We start from the raw sequence: 14,358 nt of genomic DNA, 5'->3' as shown, positions 1-14,358 counted from the left end.
AAAACAAGCTGGCGTCGAGAAGGTCATCGCGTATGCCAGCTGCACGGTCTCCCACGCTGAGGTAAATTATTTCACTACAGAAAAGGAATGCCTTGCGGTTGTGTGAGCAACCATGAAATATAGGTCTTTCCTTTATGGCCGCCTGTTTAAAGTGGTCACCGATCATCATTCTTTGTGCTGGCTGGCTAACCTCCGCGACCCATCGGCACGCCTAGCATGATGGAGCTTTCGCCTCCAATAATTTGAGTACACCATTGTGTATAAATCTGGCCAGAATTACGAAGCTGCCCGTCGGTTTAGTCGATAAGAGCGCGGTCGACGGGAGCGGTTTTCTTGTACGGGTGAGTGCCTCAGACGTAATGACCCGACAGCGAGCTGACCCAGAGCTTCGACCTCGCCAATTTGCTGGTGACCTGTCTGCTTGCTGCCTCTGGAATGGCGTTCTATTCAAGCAAACCTCCAGCACAGTTGACCGAGCGTACCTCCTCGTAATATCGGCCGACCTCCATGCCGATATCCTTTTTGCTTGCCATGATGAGCCCACCACTGACCACTTGGGCTTTGCACGCATACTCGGCCGAGTTCATCAAACCTATTATTGGTATAAACTTGCTGACGCCGTTCATCGCTACGTCAGAGGCTTTCGTGAATGCCAGCGTCGAAAGGCACCGCCTCGTAAGCCAACGAGTTTGTTCCAACCTATTGCACCTCCACGGATACTGTTTGACTAAATCGGCATCGACATTCTGGGCCCATTTGCGCTTATAGCGGTCGGTAACAAATCGATTATATTCGCGATCGACTATCTCGCACGGTATGCGGAAACCAAGGCGATGCAGCGTGGCACGTCATCTGAGATCGCCCAGCTTTTATGCAGCAAATCGTGTTGCTTCATGGCGCACCGTCCCATGTCATCACCGATCGAGGCACAGCGTTTACGGAACTAATGCACAACGTATTTGAGCTCAGTCACTCGAGCCATCGCAAAACCACTGCCTATCATCCACAAATGGCTTCACGGAGAGACTGAATAAAACGATCGCCGACATGATTGCAATGTATAAAAACTCGTAGCACAAAACCTGGGACGAGATTCTTCCATACGTCACATGTGCTATACAACACTGCCACCCAAGAGACGACGCGTTTTAAGCCTTTTCGCCTGCTCTAAGGACGCGACGTTCAGACGATGTTGGATGCCATGATTCCGTGCTGCAAGAGGAGGAGGGAAAAACTTTATTTCACGAGCGAGTTTGGACCCTTCAAGGGCCAAGGGCCACCGCACGGCCCTCACATTACGCGCATGTGTCCAAGTCACGTAGGGCCATGACACTGGCACCCCGGTATACACAGGGAAGTTGGATGTCCAGGTCCTGCGACGTAAAGAGGGCCTCCCATTCCTCCCATGATCCGATGGCGGGCTGTCCCTGCGGGGGAGGATCGCCAGGGCGGCCGAAAAGAATGTGGTCCAAGGTGGCGTGCAACTCTCCACAGAGAGTGCACTCAGGGGAAACGGGTCGGTAGTAGGATAGGCGTTGAGGGGTGAGAAGCGTTCGGGTTTGAAGACGCCTCCAGAGGATTTGTTGGGAGTGAGACAGCTGGGAGTGGGGAGGGGGGTAGAGTCGACGGGCAAGGCGTGCTTGCTGTGTGAGCTCAGAAAATGTATGTGCCTGCTCCCCCGAGAAATCCCGGCATGGTTTGCCATTTGCCCGGCTATTAAGTCCTCGGGCTATGTTATCGGCGGCCCCATTTCCGGTATTGCCAGAGTGAGCCGGCACCCATATAAGCTCAATACGCCTGTCAGAATTCAGGGTGCACATTCTCAATATTTGCCATGCGGGAGGATGGACGCGTCCGCGGGCAAAGTTAAGTATGGCTGTTTTGGAGTCGCTAAGTATGTAAGCCGAATCTGTTTGGCCGATTGCTAAGGCTATATCCACTTCCTCTGCTTCTTCCGAGTTACAGGGAAGGTCTATGAAGTGAGTGAGTGGAGGGGCTGCTGGATTGTGGCCACAGCTGCCGAACGGTGTGAACCACATGCGGCGTCCACCCAGCGGACATACTCTGCAGTCCCATAGTGTTTATGGAGTGCTTTGGCTCGCGCGATGCGGCGGGATTGATGGTGTTCTGGGTGGACGTTCTTAGGAAGAGGTTTGAGGATAAGCGCTGAATGCACGGCCTGAGGGAGAGGGTTTAACTGTTCAGCATGTGCGGGTATGCGAATGCCGAGAGTGTCCAGTATATGTCGTCCTGTTTGCGTGCCAGCCAACCGAAGGTACTGTGTGTACCGATGTGCCTCTATAAGTTCTTGTATATTGTTGTGCATTCCTAGTTTTAAGAGCCTGTCCTGGTAGGTTGAGCGCGGCTTTGGTAGCCATGCGGATTAAGGCGTTGATTTTATCTTTGTCTGCACAGGAGAGGTTCAGGTAAGGAGGGGTGTAAAGAATGCGACTGAGCACAAAGGCATGTAGTACCTTTAAATTGTCAGCTTCATCTAGGCCGGCTCGTGAGTGTGAAACCCTTCTCAAAAGATGGATGACGGAGTAAGTAGACTGTTTTAAAGCCTTCAGGGTAAGGTCGTTTTTCCCCGTGTCCTGTAAGTTCAGACCAAGAATGCGGAGGTTGGGGGTTTGTGGTATGGGAGTATCGTGCAGATTAATTAACCGTCTTGAGTCTGTCCAAAATAAAGCTGCCAGGTTCATCCTTTCATCGTACTCAACGTATCACAGTGTGTCTAATCTTAAAAAAATCTCTCAATATGCCCGACCTTGTCATTCGACGCAAGTTCTCTCGTTTATCGTTCTTTCATTCCTTATATCATGGTGACTGCCCATTTGCAGCTAATCGCATCGCTCCTGCCCATCATATTTCATCCCGGACTGATCATCTCTACAAAGTACAGCCAATATTCGCAAGAACGTTAAAATACCAAACTTCACCCTTACTGTTATCTATAGAAAACTGGAATTCAATACCGAGTGATATGCTACTGAAAATTCTTGATCACAATTTCAAATAAAACTTTCAGGGCACCTTGGTTGTCTGTAATCACCGTTGTATTGTTCCCACTATCGTCTTCTTAAGCGTTACGTGTTGTTCCCTGCACACCTATGTATCCACTAGTAAATGTAGTGTTGTGTACGTCAATCTGTATGTTGTGTATAGTTCTTAAGTGCATTTTTGTTAATTTACAGAACATCTATGTATCCGCTAGTGAATGCAGTGCTGTGTACTTCGATCTGTACGTTATGTATAATTCTTAAGTGCATTTTTTGTTGATTAATACGCGTGAAGGATATGTGTTGTGCTGTTTTTATGCCGCTCCCCCTCCCCCTATGTAATGCCCACTTGGGTTTTTAGGGTATTCAAATAAATAAATAAATAAATTGTTATGGGGGCGGTAGGCACACGCCGCGGCCGGAGTAGAAAGAGTGCTGACTTTGTCGGGGAGCATTCAAGGCCAATTTTTTCCGTGTGGGTAGATATAGTTGTGGCCGCTTCTTGAAGTGTAGATTCTATGTCGACATCCGAGCCGTATGTGGTCCAAACCGTGATATCATCCGCGTAAATGGTGTGTCCCTTAAAGCCTTTGCCAGCGGGATCATGGTAATATTAAAAAGGAATGGCGACAACACTGCGCCTTGCGGGGTGCCAATGTTACTGAGTGTGAAAGAGGGGTCTGTATATCATCTATATGCAGGGAGGCGGTGCGTCCGTTCAGGAATGCCCTGATATAGTTATAGGCCTTAGGCCCTAGCTGCAGCTCTTGAATGCCTTGCAGGATAGCACTGTGCGTGACCTTATCAAATGCTTTGGTGAGGTCTACTGCCAGTATTGCTCTGGTGTGGTGTGGCATATCATTGAAGATAGCATTTGAAATCTGTAGTAGGGCGTCCTGCGCCGATAAATGAGCTCGAAAACCTAGCATACTATAGGGATACAGTCCATGGGATTCCATGTGTTGCGTAAGACGAGTGAGGATGACATGCTCAAAGAGTTTCCCCAGACATGCTGTCAGGGAGCAGGGACGGAGATTTTGGGCATTTATGGGCTTGTTTGGTTTAGGAATAAATATTATTTTACCGTGCTTCCATTCATCCGGTAGCTGCCCCGCTTCCCAGCACTCGTTAAAGCATTCAGTGAGCAGGGAAAGAGAACGGTCATCTAGGTTTCTGAGCATGACATTGGTGATTTTGTCCTCTCCAGGGGTTGAGTTGCGTAGCTTAAGGAGGGCTGATCTAACTTCGATCTCCATAATGGCGGCATCTAGGGAGGGTTGATCAGGGCTTATGTAGTCTGGATAGGATATTGCTTGGCCCACAGTAGTATAGGTTGATTGCAGTTGGGCTAAGAGCGATTGCTGACTACATCGATGTTTATGATTAAGCCTTTTGAAGGTAAGCCGAGTTTCCTTTTTAGTTTGTGTGGGGTCTATCATGTGTCGAAGATGCCAGGCCCTGGAGGAGGAGAGATTACCTCGCAACCCATCGCATATTTGGTGCCAGTTATGTTTACTGAGGGCGGCGCTGTGCTCTTCTACTTGATTTTGAATTTGCGCCAGTTTACGTTTAAGCTTTCGATTATGCTTATGTTTTTTCCAGCGCGCAAGGATACTCTTCTGTGCTTCGAGAAGGTGCATTAACCTACTATCTGCAATGGGAGTCTCGGGGGTGGTGTCTAAAGTTCGCGTGAAAGCTTGGACATCCTCCTTGAGCTATGTCATCCATGTGTGGAGGTTAAAGTGGGTCTTTAATGTTCTGGCCTCTCTGTGCTTACGCAGATTATCCCAGCTAGTTTGCCGGACACGGTAGATTTTAGCTTTTTTGGCAAAGTCAAGCTCTATAGTTATTATATAATGGTCACTGCCCAGGGTCTCATTCGAGTTGCTCCATACCAGTGTTGGAAGGTTTCGGCCGAATGTAAGGTCTGGGCTAGTATCGGTGGTGACACTATTGCCGATTCTTGTAGGTGAATTGAGATCATTATATATAGAGAGACCCTGCATCTGAAGGGTGTTGTGTAATTCCGCTCCTCTCTTGTTGGTTTGCATGTAGCCCCAGTCTACATGTGCGCAGTTAAAGTCGCCTATAATAATGAAGGGGTGCTTTATTGCCACTGTGGATGCAGCGTTAATGAGAGCAATTATTTCGGCGACCGGCTGTCTCGGAAGGAGGTAAAAGTTAAGGATGAATAGGGGATAGGATTTCTGAGCAGACGGGATTAATTCTAAATATGTGTGAGCCACCGGGGAGTGTAGTTCGTGACAAGTGTATGGAATTAAGTGTGGAACATACGTGGTAACCCAAGGGTTGGGAGTCATGTCAGAGGGTACCAGAGCGTATCTTGGCAGTGATACATTTGTTCCAGCATCCTGGAACGCTAATATAACGGGGTGTGTGGAGGAAGCAGAGAGTAGTTGCTGCAGGGGGTCTCGATTGCGGCGAAACCCCCTGCAGTTCCATTGCAGAATGCGTAGTGGGGGACTCCCTCCTGTCGACAGGGCCATGCTGGAGGGCAGGAGGGCGAAGGATGGAAGTTGGTGTGGGGTTGTCAGCTGGGGTGTGCGAAGACATTCCAGCAATCATTTTTGAAATCTGTTGCATAATGGCTGTGGTTACTTGTCTGATAATTGTTTCTGTAAGCCTAGCCATGGCGGTTTCAATGTACGTTTGAGTCTGAGCCAGAATCTTGGCTTCTAGGCTATGGGCAAAGTCTTTGAATTTGGAGTCAATGTCTGGAACGTCTTCTGGTCGCCGTTTTTTTTGGGGGGAGGGGGGTGTGAACGATTGGGGTGTTGGCGATTGAGGGGGTTGGTTGGATGTGGAAGGAATAGAGCTAACGGCTGCCCTTAAATGCCTTACCTCTTCCCGCAGGAGTGCTATCTCTTCCTCCCGCAGTGATGTTTGGGGTGTACTGCTGGCTTTGGTCCAGGCTGGCTGGCGATCCTGACGAGGCACTAGGGGTGGAAAGTCCTTTGCCGTGGGCACTGCTGTTTTGAGTTTCGGCGCTGTCCGTCATCGAGGCTGGGGGGTCCTGGCTTTGCATGAGCCTGTACCGGTAAGGTGGTTCCCACCACAAAGAATGCATTTCGGCGTGCAAGTGTCTTCTTGCCTGTCGTGATTGTCTCCACATCGGGGGCAGAGTGCTGCACTGATGATCATCGGCTCACGCCAAACGCCGAACAGCTTGCTCAGCGCGCCGAGGAAGCACGTCAACGTGCCCGCATTCACATTCAGCAACAGCAGGGCAAGGATATGCGCCAATACAACCTCCGTCATCGACACGTCAGGTACAAACCTGGAGAGCAAGTTTGGCTATGGACACCGGTTCGCAGGCCCGGCTTGTCTGAAAAACTAATGTTGCGTTACTTTGGACCTTACGAAGTTCTGCGCCGTGTCATAGAAGTGACATACGAAGTCCTTCCATCGGGTACTGAGCAGCCCTCGCGTCGGCAACCATTCGCGAGGTGGTGCACGATGTCCGCATGAAGCCGTGCGCATTTCACGCGGTAATGTGCAGTGTGCTATGCTCTTGTTTCATTGTCTTGTAGGACACCTTACCCCGCTTCTGTTATCTATTCTGTTCGTGTTCTGATACTTTTGTTTCCGCTTGCTTCGTCCATCTCTCGCGCTCAGTCTCTGCTTTCGTTTTTTAGGAAGGGGGAGTAATGCTCCCTGATCTTCCTGAGGTTCTTAGGGGGAGCCTGGAAGAAAAGGACACTGAAGTCGGCTTGCGCGCTGTGTGCGGAACTCTGCCTGCTGGTACAGCTTCGCCCTGTCATTTAGTCACGTCTAGCCCTGTTCTCTGTGACAATATTACAGCCTGAATAGCAGCATGAAAGGCTTTGATTTGCATTTCACAGCTCACTGGCGGTATCTTGCTTCCCACAGTAAGCACCGATTACCAAGGATTTGAAAACGAAAGGGCTTGTGAAATAAAGCTGCATGGATAAGATTCAGCGAGATGGGTTTGGCTTCTTTCAAACAGGAAAACACCAAAGCAACTCGAGGATTTTAGGAAAGAAGCACTAAAACTGGTTTTGAACTGTCCAAGCTGTTTGCCTAATGGCCAATTACCAGCTGCATTGATAATAGAGTAGAAGTGACATCACAGATGCATCCAAGGTCGAGAATGGATAGCAAATTTGACAACTCTGCAGCTCCTTCAAGATTACGACATAAAAATAAATTTTGCTCACGAGGTTTAGAGGATGCCGAAGTAAGTTCAACGTGCTTTCCTTACCGATGTTCCTGTCCAATTTGCCACAAATGTTGCCCCAGTTTTGCCTTGTTAAAACGAGAGCATATTCTTCATAAGGAAAATAAAACCGCAGCAGACACAGGACGGAGGCTAGAGACAACACAGGGTGGTGTTGTCTCTAGCCTCCCACCTGAAAAATTGGGTACAAGCGTCCCCCGGCCCGGCGCCCGGCTCTTTTAGGGGTGTGCGTTTGGAAGAGGCTCTGCTAACCCTGCTGTGCCCCCTCGGGGGCTTAGTTTCGAACAACCATGGCCTGCAAAGGCCGTGCTGAAAAAAAAAAAAAAAACCACCTGGCTGCGTGATAAAAAAAAAGGGCCACATAATGGGCTGTTGCCGCGCAAGGCGGACTTATTGTTGTCCGATGGCGGAACGAATCACTGCCACATCGGCGCAACTATTTGGGCCGTGACCCCTTTTCCCAAGCATTTCACCCCAGAAGAGCCCCCGCTTGGTCAGTTCGAAACCCACTTTTTTTTTTCAGCACGGCCTTTGCAGGCCATGGTTGTTCGAAACTAAGCCCCCGAGGGGGCACAGCAGGGTTAGCAGAGCCTCTTCCAAACGCACACCCCTAAAAGAGCCGGGCGCCGGGCCGGGGGACGCTTGTACCCAATTTTACCGGTGGGTGTCCGGCGGCGGGTTTCGAACTGACCACCTCCCGCAGCCGAGACGGGCGCCCAAACCACTCGGCCACGACTGCTCTCTAGGCCTCTTCCAAACTAGGCCTCTTCCAAACGCTCTGGTGTGCGTTTGGAAGAGGCTCTGCTAACCCTGCTGTGCCCCCTCGGGGGCTTAGTTTCGAACAACCATGGCCTGCAAAGGCCGTGCTGAAAAAAAAAAAAGGGCCACATAATGGGCTGTTGCCGCGCAAGGCGGACTTATTGTTGTCCGATGGCGGAACGAATCACTGCCACATCGGCGCAACTATTTGGGCCGTGACCCCTTTTCCCAAGATCCTTCTTCTTACGCCAGAGACTGACCATGTGAAGATCTACTCCTTCAACGTCCTCGTCAACCTCAACCTGCTCCGTTGCTTCGTTCACCGAGTGAAGGACCCTTTTATTCCAATCGTCAATATTACTTATGCCATCCTCGTCACCTGTGCCACCATTTGGGAAGGCCTCCCAGTTCACCAACATTGCCTTGATGCGGACAACCAGTGGGCCGTTTTCTACAACAATGTTTATACTGTTATGGTCGCTGCCTAAATTTTCACCCGTGTTACACCACGTGGCGAAAACGCAGCCTCCGGTTTGAGTTAAGTCGGCAGATGGGTCGGTTTTAGGGGATATGTCAGAAGCAATAAGGCATTCTGCTGAATGCTGCTCCATAGTTCGCGAGGCCAGGTAGCAACTTCACAGGCTAATACATACCTTTGACGGGACCGCAGCTACTCCAATATCTCAAGTCCGATACCGGTATTTGAACTGCGCAAATGGTACAGGCCAACAAATGCCCAATTACAAGGGCCAGTAAACCCCGGAGCTAGATAGCCAAATAACGGTCGCCGAAGTCCAGGCTTAAATAAATAGACTGAGAACAGACTACTGCAGGTCCGGACACGGTCAGCAATTGAATGCTAAGAATCTTGGACGACGCGTCGATCAGATAGTACCTCGTTGCATTCATGCAGGAGGTGGCGTAGCGGTAGAACATCCACCTGGCATGCAAGAGGAAAGCTGTTCAAATCCCGGTGCCGCGCAATTCTCCACCGGATTAAATAAAATCCGCTTGTTGATGGAATATCATAAACAGGTTTGGGGTGCGACCTAATGCCGGTGAACACCTCCGGCAACGCACTCCCTCACCAGAACAGGAGTTGGCCACCCTGGTGCAGTAATTGGCCGCAACCTCTCATGATTAGTTCCATAAAACCCTGGCCCTCAGTCAAAAGCGGCTGCGAAACAACTGACCACGGCGGCGATCAGACCTGTGACGCAGCAGGGGGTGCTATGAATTCCTGGCTCTGCTGGATAGGCCGCCATTGGAAACTGACCAAGGCAACGTTTAACGCTAGAACCTTAGCTACTTAAGCCAGTTTAAGAGCGCTGTTAGAGGAACCAGAGGGTATGAAATGGGATGTCATAGGGCTTAGTGAGGTTAGGAGGCCGAATGAGGCACATAGTGTACTGAAGGATGGGCATGTACTGTGTTATCGAGGTTTACCGGAGAAGCGAGAACTAGGAGTAGGTTTCGTTGTCAATAAGTATACAGCGAGTAATATAGATGAATTCTATACTATTAATGAGAGCGTGGGAGGCATCGTAATTAGGCCTAATAAGCGCTATAAACTGAAGGTTGTACAGGCCTAGGCACCCACATGTAGTTATGATGAGCAGGCAGTTGAAAGCTTCTACGACGATGTAGAATCGGCAATGCGAAAAGTAATGGCGCAGTATACTGTACTATAATGGGCGACTTCAATGCCAAGGTAGGGAAAAAGCAGGCAGTAGGTGACTATGGGATTGGTTCTAGGAATAGCAGGGGAGAGTTATTAGTTGAGTTTGTAGAGCTCAATAACCTAAGAATCACAATTACCTTCAAAAAACGAAAGAACCGGAAATTGACATGGAAAAGTCCTAACGGGGAGACTATACACGAAATTGACTTCATACTGTGATTAACCCCCGCCATTATGAAAGATGTAATCGGGAAAGGCCGATGCAGTGACCACAGGATGGTGAGGTCCCGAATTAACCTAAATCTAAAGAAGGAACTTAACAGATTAGTAAGAAATAAACGCATAAAAAAATTAACGGCAAGGGGGAGGGCAGAAAAGTTCAGGATCTCGCTACAGAATAGATATTCAGCTCTAACCGAGGATGGCGACATTACTCTAGAAGCAATGAACAATAATTTCAGAGATATCATTACTGAGTGCGCTGTACAAGTAGGCGGTAGGACAGTCAGAGAGGATACCGGTAAGCTGTCTAAGGAGACGAAATATTTGATTAAGAAATGCCAGAGTATGAAAGCTTCTAATCAAACCGACCAGATAGAATTGGCCGAGATATCAAAGCTAATCAATAAGCGCAAGGTAGCCGATATCAGGAAGTATAACATGGAGAAAATTGAGCATGCTGTAAAGAACGGGGGAAGCCTTAAAGCGGTAAAGAAGAAATTGGGCATAGACAAAAATCATATGTATGCGATAAGGGACAAGGTGGGCGACGTCATCACGAATATGGACAAGACAGTCAAAGTAGCCGAGGAGTTCTATACAGATCTCTACAGTAGCCAAAGCAGTCAGGACTGTAATGAGATTGGCGGTAGGGAAAAACCGTCAGACGTTCCACCAGTGACGAAGGACGAGGTTAATAAAGCAATAGAAACTATGAAAAGGAGGAAAGCAGCACGAGAGGTTCAGATAACTACAGATTTGTTAAAGAACGGGGGGGGGGGGGGGGGGGGGTATATCGTGCTAGAGAAACTGGCCACCCTGTATACGCAGTGCCTGGTGTCATCGACGGTACCGGAACCATGGAACAATGCAAACATTATCCTCATTCATAAGAAAGGGGACTCTGAAGACCTTCAAAATTATAGACAAATCAGCTTACTGTCTGTTACATATGAGGTATTTACTAAGGTAATCGCTAATAGAATCAGGACAACCTTAGACTGCAATCAAGCAAAGGATCAAGCAGGTTTTCGGAAACGGTACTCTACTATCGATCATATCCATACCATCAACTAGGTGATAGAAAAATCCTCGGAATATACCCAGCCCTTATGCATAGCATTCCTTGATTACGAAAAAGCGTTTGACTCAGTTGAAACCTCGGCGGTGATGCAGGCATTGCGAAATCAGGGGGTATACGAGCCGTACGTGAAAGTGCTGGAAGATATATATAGTGGCTGCACAGCAACCATCATCATCATCATCATCATCAGCCTGATTATACCCACTGCAGGGCGAAGGCCTCTCCCATATTTCTCCACTTAACCCGGTTCTGTGCTACCTGCATCCACTTGACCCCTGCGAACTTCTTAATCTCATCCGCCCACCTAACTTTCTGCCGCCCCCTGCTACGCTTTCCTTCCCTTGGAATCCAGTTTGTTACCCTCAGCGACCATCGATTATCCTCTCTTCGCACTACATGTCCTGCCCATGTCCATTTCTTCTTAATTTCCACTAGAATGTCGGTAACTTGAGTTACTTCTCTGACCCACTCTGCACGCTTTCTATCTCTTAATGTTACCCCTACCATTTTTCGTTCCATAGCCCTCTGGGTTGTCCTCAACTTAAGTAGAACTCTCTTGGTTAGCCTCCACGTTTCAGCCCCATAGGTGAGTACAGGCAAGATGCAACTGTTGTATACTTTCCTCTTGAGCGATACCGGTAAGCTGCTAGTCATAATCTGCGAGTGCTTGCCAAATGCGCTCCATCCCAATCTTATTCTTCTTGTTATTTCTTTTTCATGGTCCGGATCTGCGGTTACTACCTGTCCTAAGTAGATATATATAGACAGCAACCATAGTTCTGCATAAAGAAAGTAACAAAATTCCCATAAAGTAAAGTGTTAGGCAAGGAGACACGGTCTCCTCAGTACTATTCACAGCTTGCTTAGAGGAAGTATTCAAAGATTTGGAATGGGAAAAGTTTGTGATAAGGGTAGATGGAGAATACCTCAGTAATCTGCGATTTGCTGATGACATTGCCTTGCTAAGTAACTCGGTGGATTAACTGCAAATAAAGATTGATGACCTAGATAGGAAAAGTAGAAAGGTAGGCTTGAAAATCAATATGCAGCAGACTAAGATAATGTTTAACACCCTCGGGAAGGAACAGCAGTTTACGTTAGGTAGCGAAAGACTGGAAGTAGTGGGCAAATATGACTACTTGGCACAGGTAGTAACCACAGATCCGGACCATGAAAAGAAAATAACAAGAAGAATAAAATTGGGGTCGAGTGCATTTGGCAAGCACTCGCAGATTATGACTAGCAGCTTACCGGTATCGCTCAAGAGGAAAGTATACAACAGTTGCATCTTGCCTGCACTCACCTATGGGGCTGAAACGTGGAGGCTAACCAAGAGAGTTCTACTTAAGTTGAGGACAACCCAGAGGGCTATGGAACTAAAAATGGTAGGAATACATTAAGAGATAGGAAGCGTGCAGAGTGGGCGAGAGAAATAACTCAAGTTACCGACATTCTAGTGGAAATTAAGAAGAAGTAGTGGGCATGGGCAGGACATGTAGTGCGAAGAGAGGATAACCGATGGTCGTTTAGGGTAACAAACTGGATTCCAAGGGAAGGAAAGCGTAGCAGGGGGTGGCAGAAAGCTAGGTGGGCGGATGAGGTGAAGAAGTTCGCAGGGGTCACGTGGATGCAGCTAGCACAGAACCGGGTTAATTGAAGAAATATGGGAGAGGCCTTCGCCCTGCAGTTAGTATAGTCAGGCTGATGATGATGATTCATGCAGGAGTGTTGGGAGGCAGGTCGGCTGCTGGCGACATGGAAGGCCGGAAACCTCGTGTTCCTCCTGAAACCGGTGAAACGGCCGGATTTCGAACACTTGCGTCCCATCTCGCTCACGTGATGCGTGAGGAAGCGGATGGAGCAACTGATGGAACATGTTGTACAAGCCCGGCTGAACCGGTTTTTGGAGGATAATATCTATCCGAACACCATATCGTATTTAGACCGCATTTGACCGCGTGCGATGTCATGTTGCAGCTAAAAGAACAGATTATATACAATCCAACAGTAGACACCAGGGTGATCGTTGGTCTAGACCACGGTTAAATTCTTACACCGTGGTCTAGACGTGTCAAAAGCTTTTGATAACGCGAAGCAATCGGCTATTTTGCTGAATCTCAGTGCATTAGACGTAGGATCGAGTTCGCACATACAACTACATACGCGATTTCCTCGGCGATAGAGCGGCAACCATCAGTACGGGGGGACACAGTGGAAGGCATTCGACTGGGAAACAAGGCCACACCGCAAGGATCGTCGTTGTCCCCGATCCTGCTTAATATCGCCATGCTTGGCCTCCCAGCAAAGATAGAGGAAGTCCCGGGACTAAGCCATACATTATACGCAGATGACCTTACTCTGGATGTGCAGGGGCAGTGAGGGTGAAATTGAACAGACACTCCAGCGAGAAACCGATGTTATAGAAATATACTTAGAAGCAATCGGGCTCAGATGTTCGGCCGAGAAATCGGAAGCGCTCGTTCTCAATCCGATGCGATCACACCATCTTAGGCGTATAAAGCAGGATAACCCGAAAATAACTCTCAGGGTCAACGGTAATGTTATACCAACGGTGGCAAGCATTAGAGGTTTGGGGATTACGAATACAGACTAACGGCGGGAACTCTGGACGCTAGCACCAGTCAAACTTGTGAACTCCTGAAACGTATCGCAAACAAATTTGCGGACATGAAAGAAGCTAACCTCCTTAGGCTACTCCAGTCTTTCATAATCAGCAAGATATTCTATGTGGCGCCGTATTTACGGCTTCAAAAGGTGGAAAAGGAGAAACTTGACATTCTAATTCGTAAACGGGGTCAAAACGGCACTAGGTTTCTTACTTAACCAGCCAAAGGACGAGACAGGAAAGAAGAGGGCAGGACAAGGCTGGACTAGCAACTGAATGTTTATTGATCAGAAGTAAACAACGAAGACTCCTTCCGAAAAGCACGCGCACAACCCAACCGGTGGAATGGCGGAAAATTGGGAAGAAGATGAAGAAGAAAATTCAAAGCCAATTCAAAGTCAAGGCCTACCTAACGACTTTTATTTGGCTGGTTAAGTATGAACCCTTACCAACGTGCCCAGTCGTCAACCTTGTTGAATTTCATTACTAGTTCGTTGGGCTCGTTTACATGTGGTACTTTCAACGTGCGCAACCCGTCAGTGTTAGTGGCTTTGATAGTACTCTGCATCTGTCGAGCCCGGACAGCGTCATGGTATGCCAAGCACCGAAGATGCCCTCCTGATGTGCAGTCCTTGTGTGGTTGGTTGCAGCCTTCTCCGGGCCATTCAAGCAGGATATGTCGCATCTTGGTGTCGGAATGGTGGAAACAAACCCGTCTCTACAGAGAAATGCTACGTGTCTACTGTGTTGGCAGCGGGGATACTCGTTGCG

Source organism: Amblyomma maculatum, unplaced genomic scaffold (assembly GCF_055883805.1).
Source record: "Amblyomma maculatum isolate TAMU_Amacu unplaced genomic scaffold, ASM5588380v1 scaffold_16, whole genome shotgun sequence".
Lineage (NCBI taxonomy): Eukaryota > Metazoa > Arthropoda > Arachnida > Ixodida > Ixodidae > Amblyomma > Amblyomma maculatum.
This window is presented reverse-complemented; position numbering follows the sequence as displayed.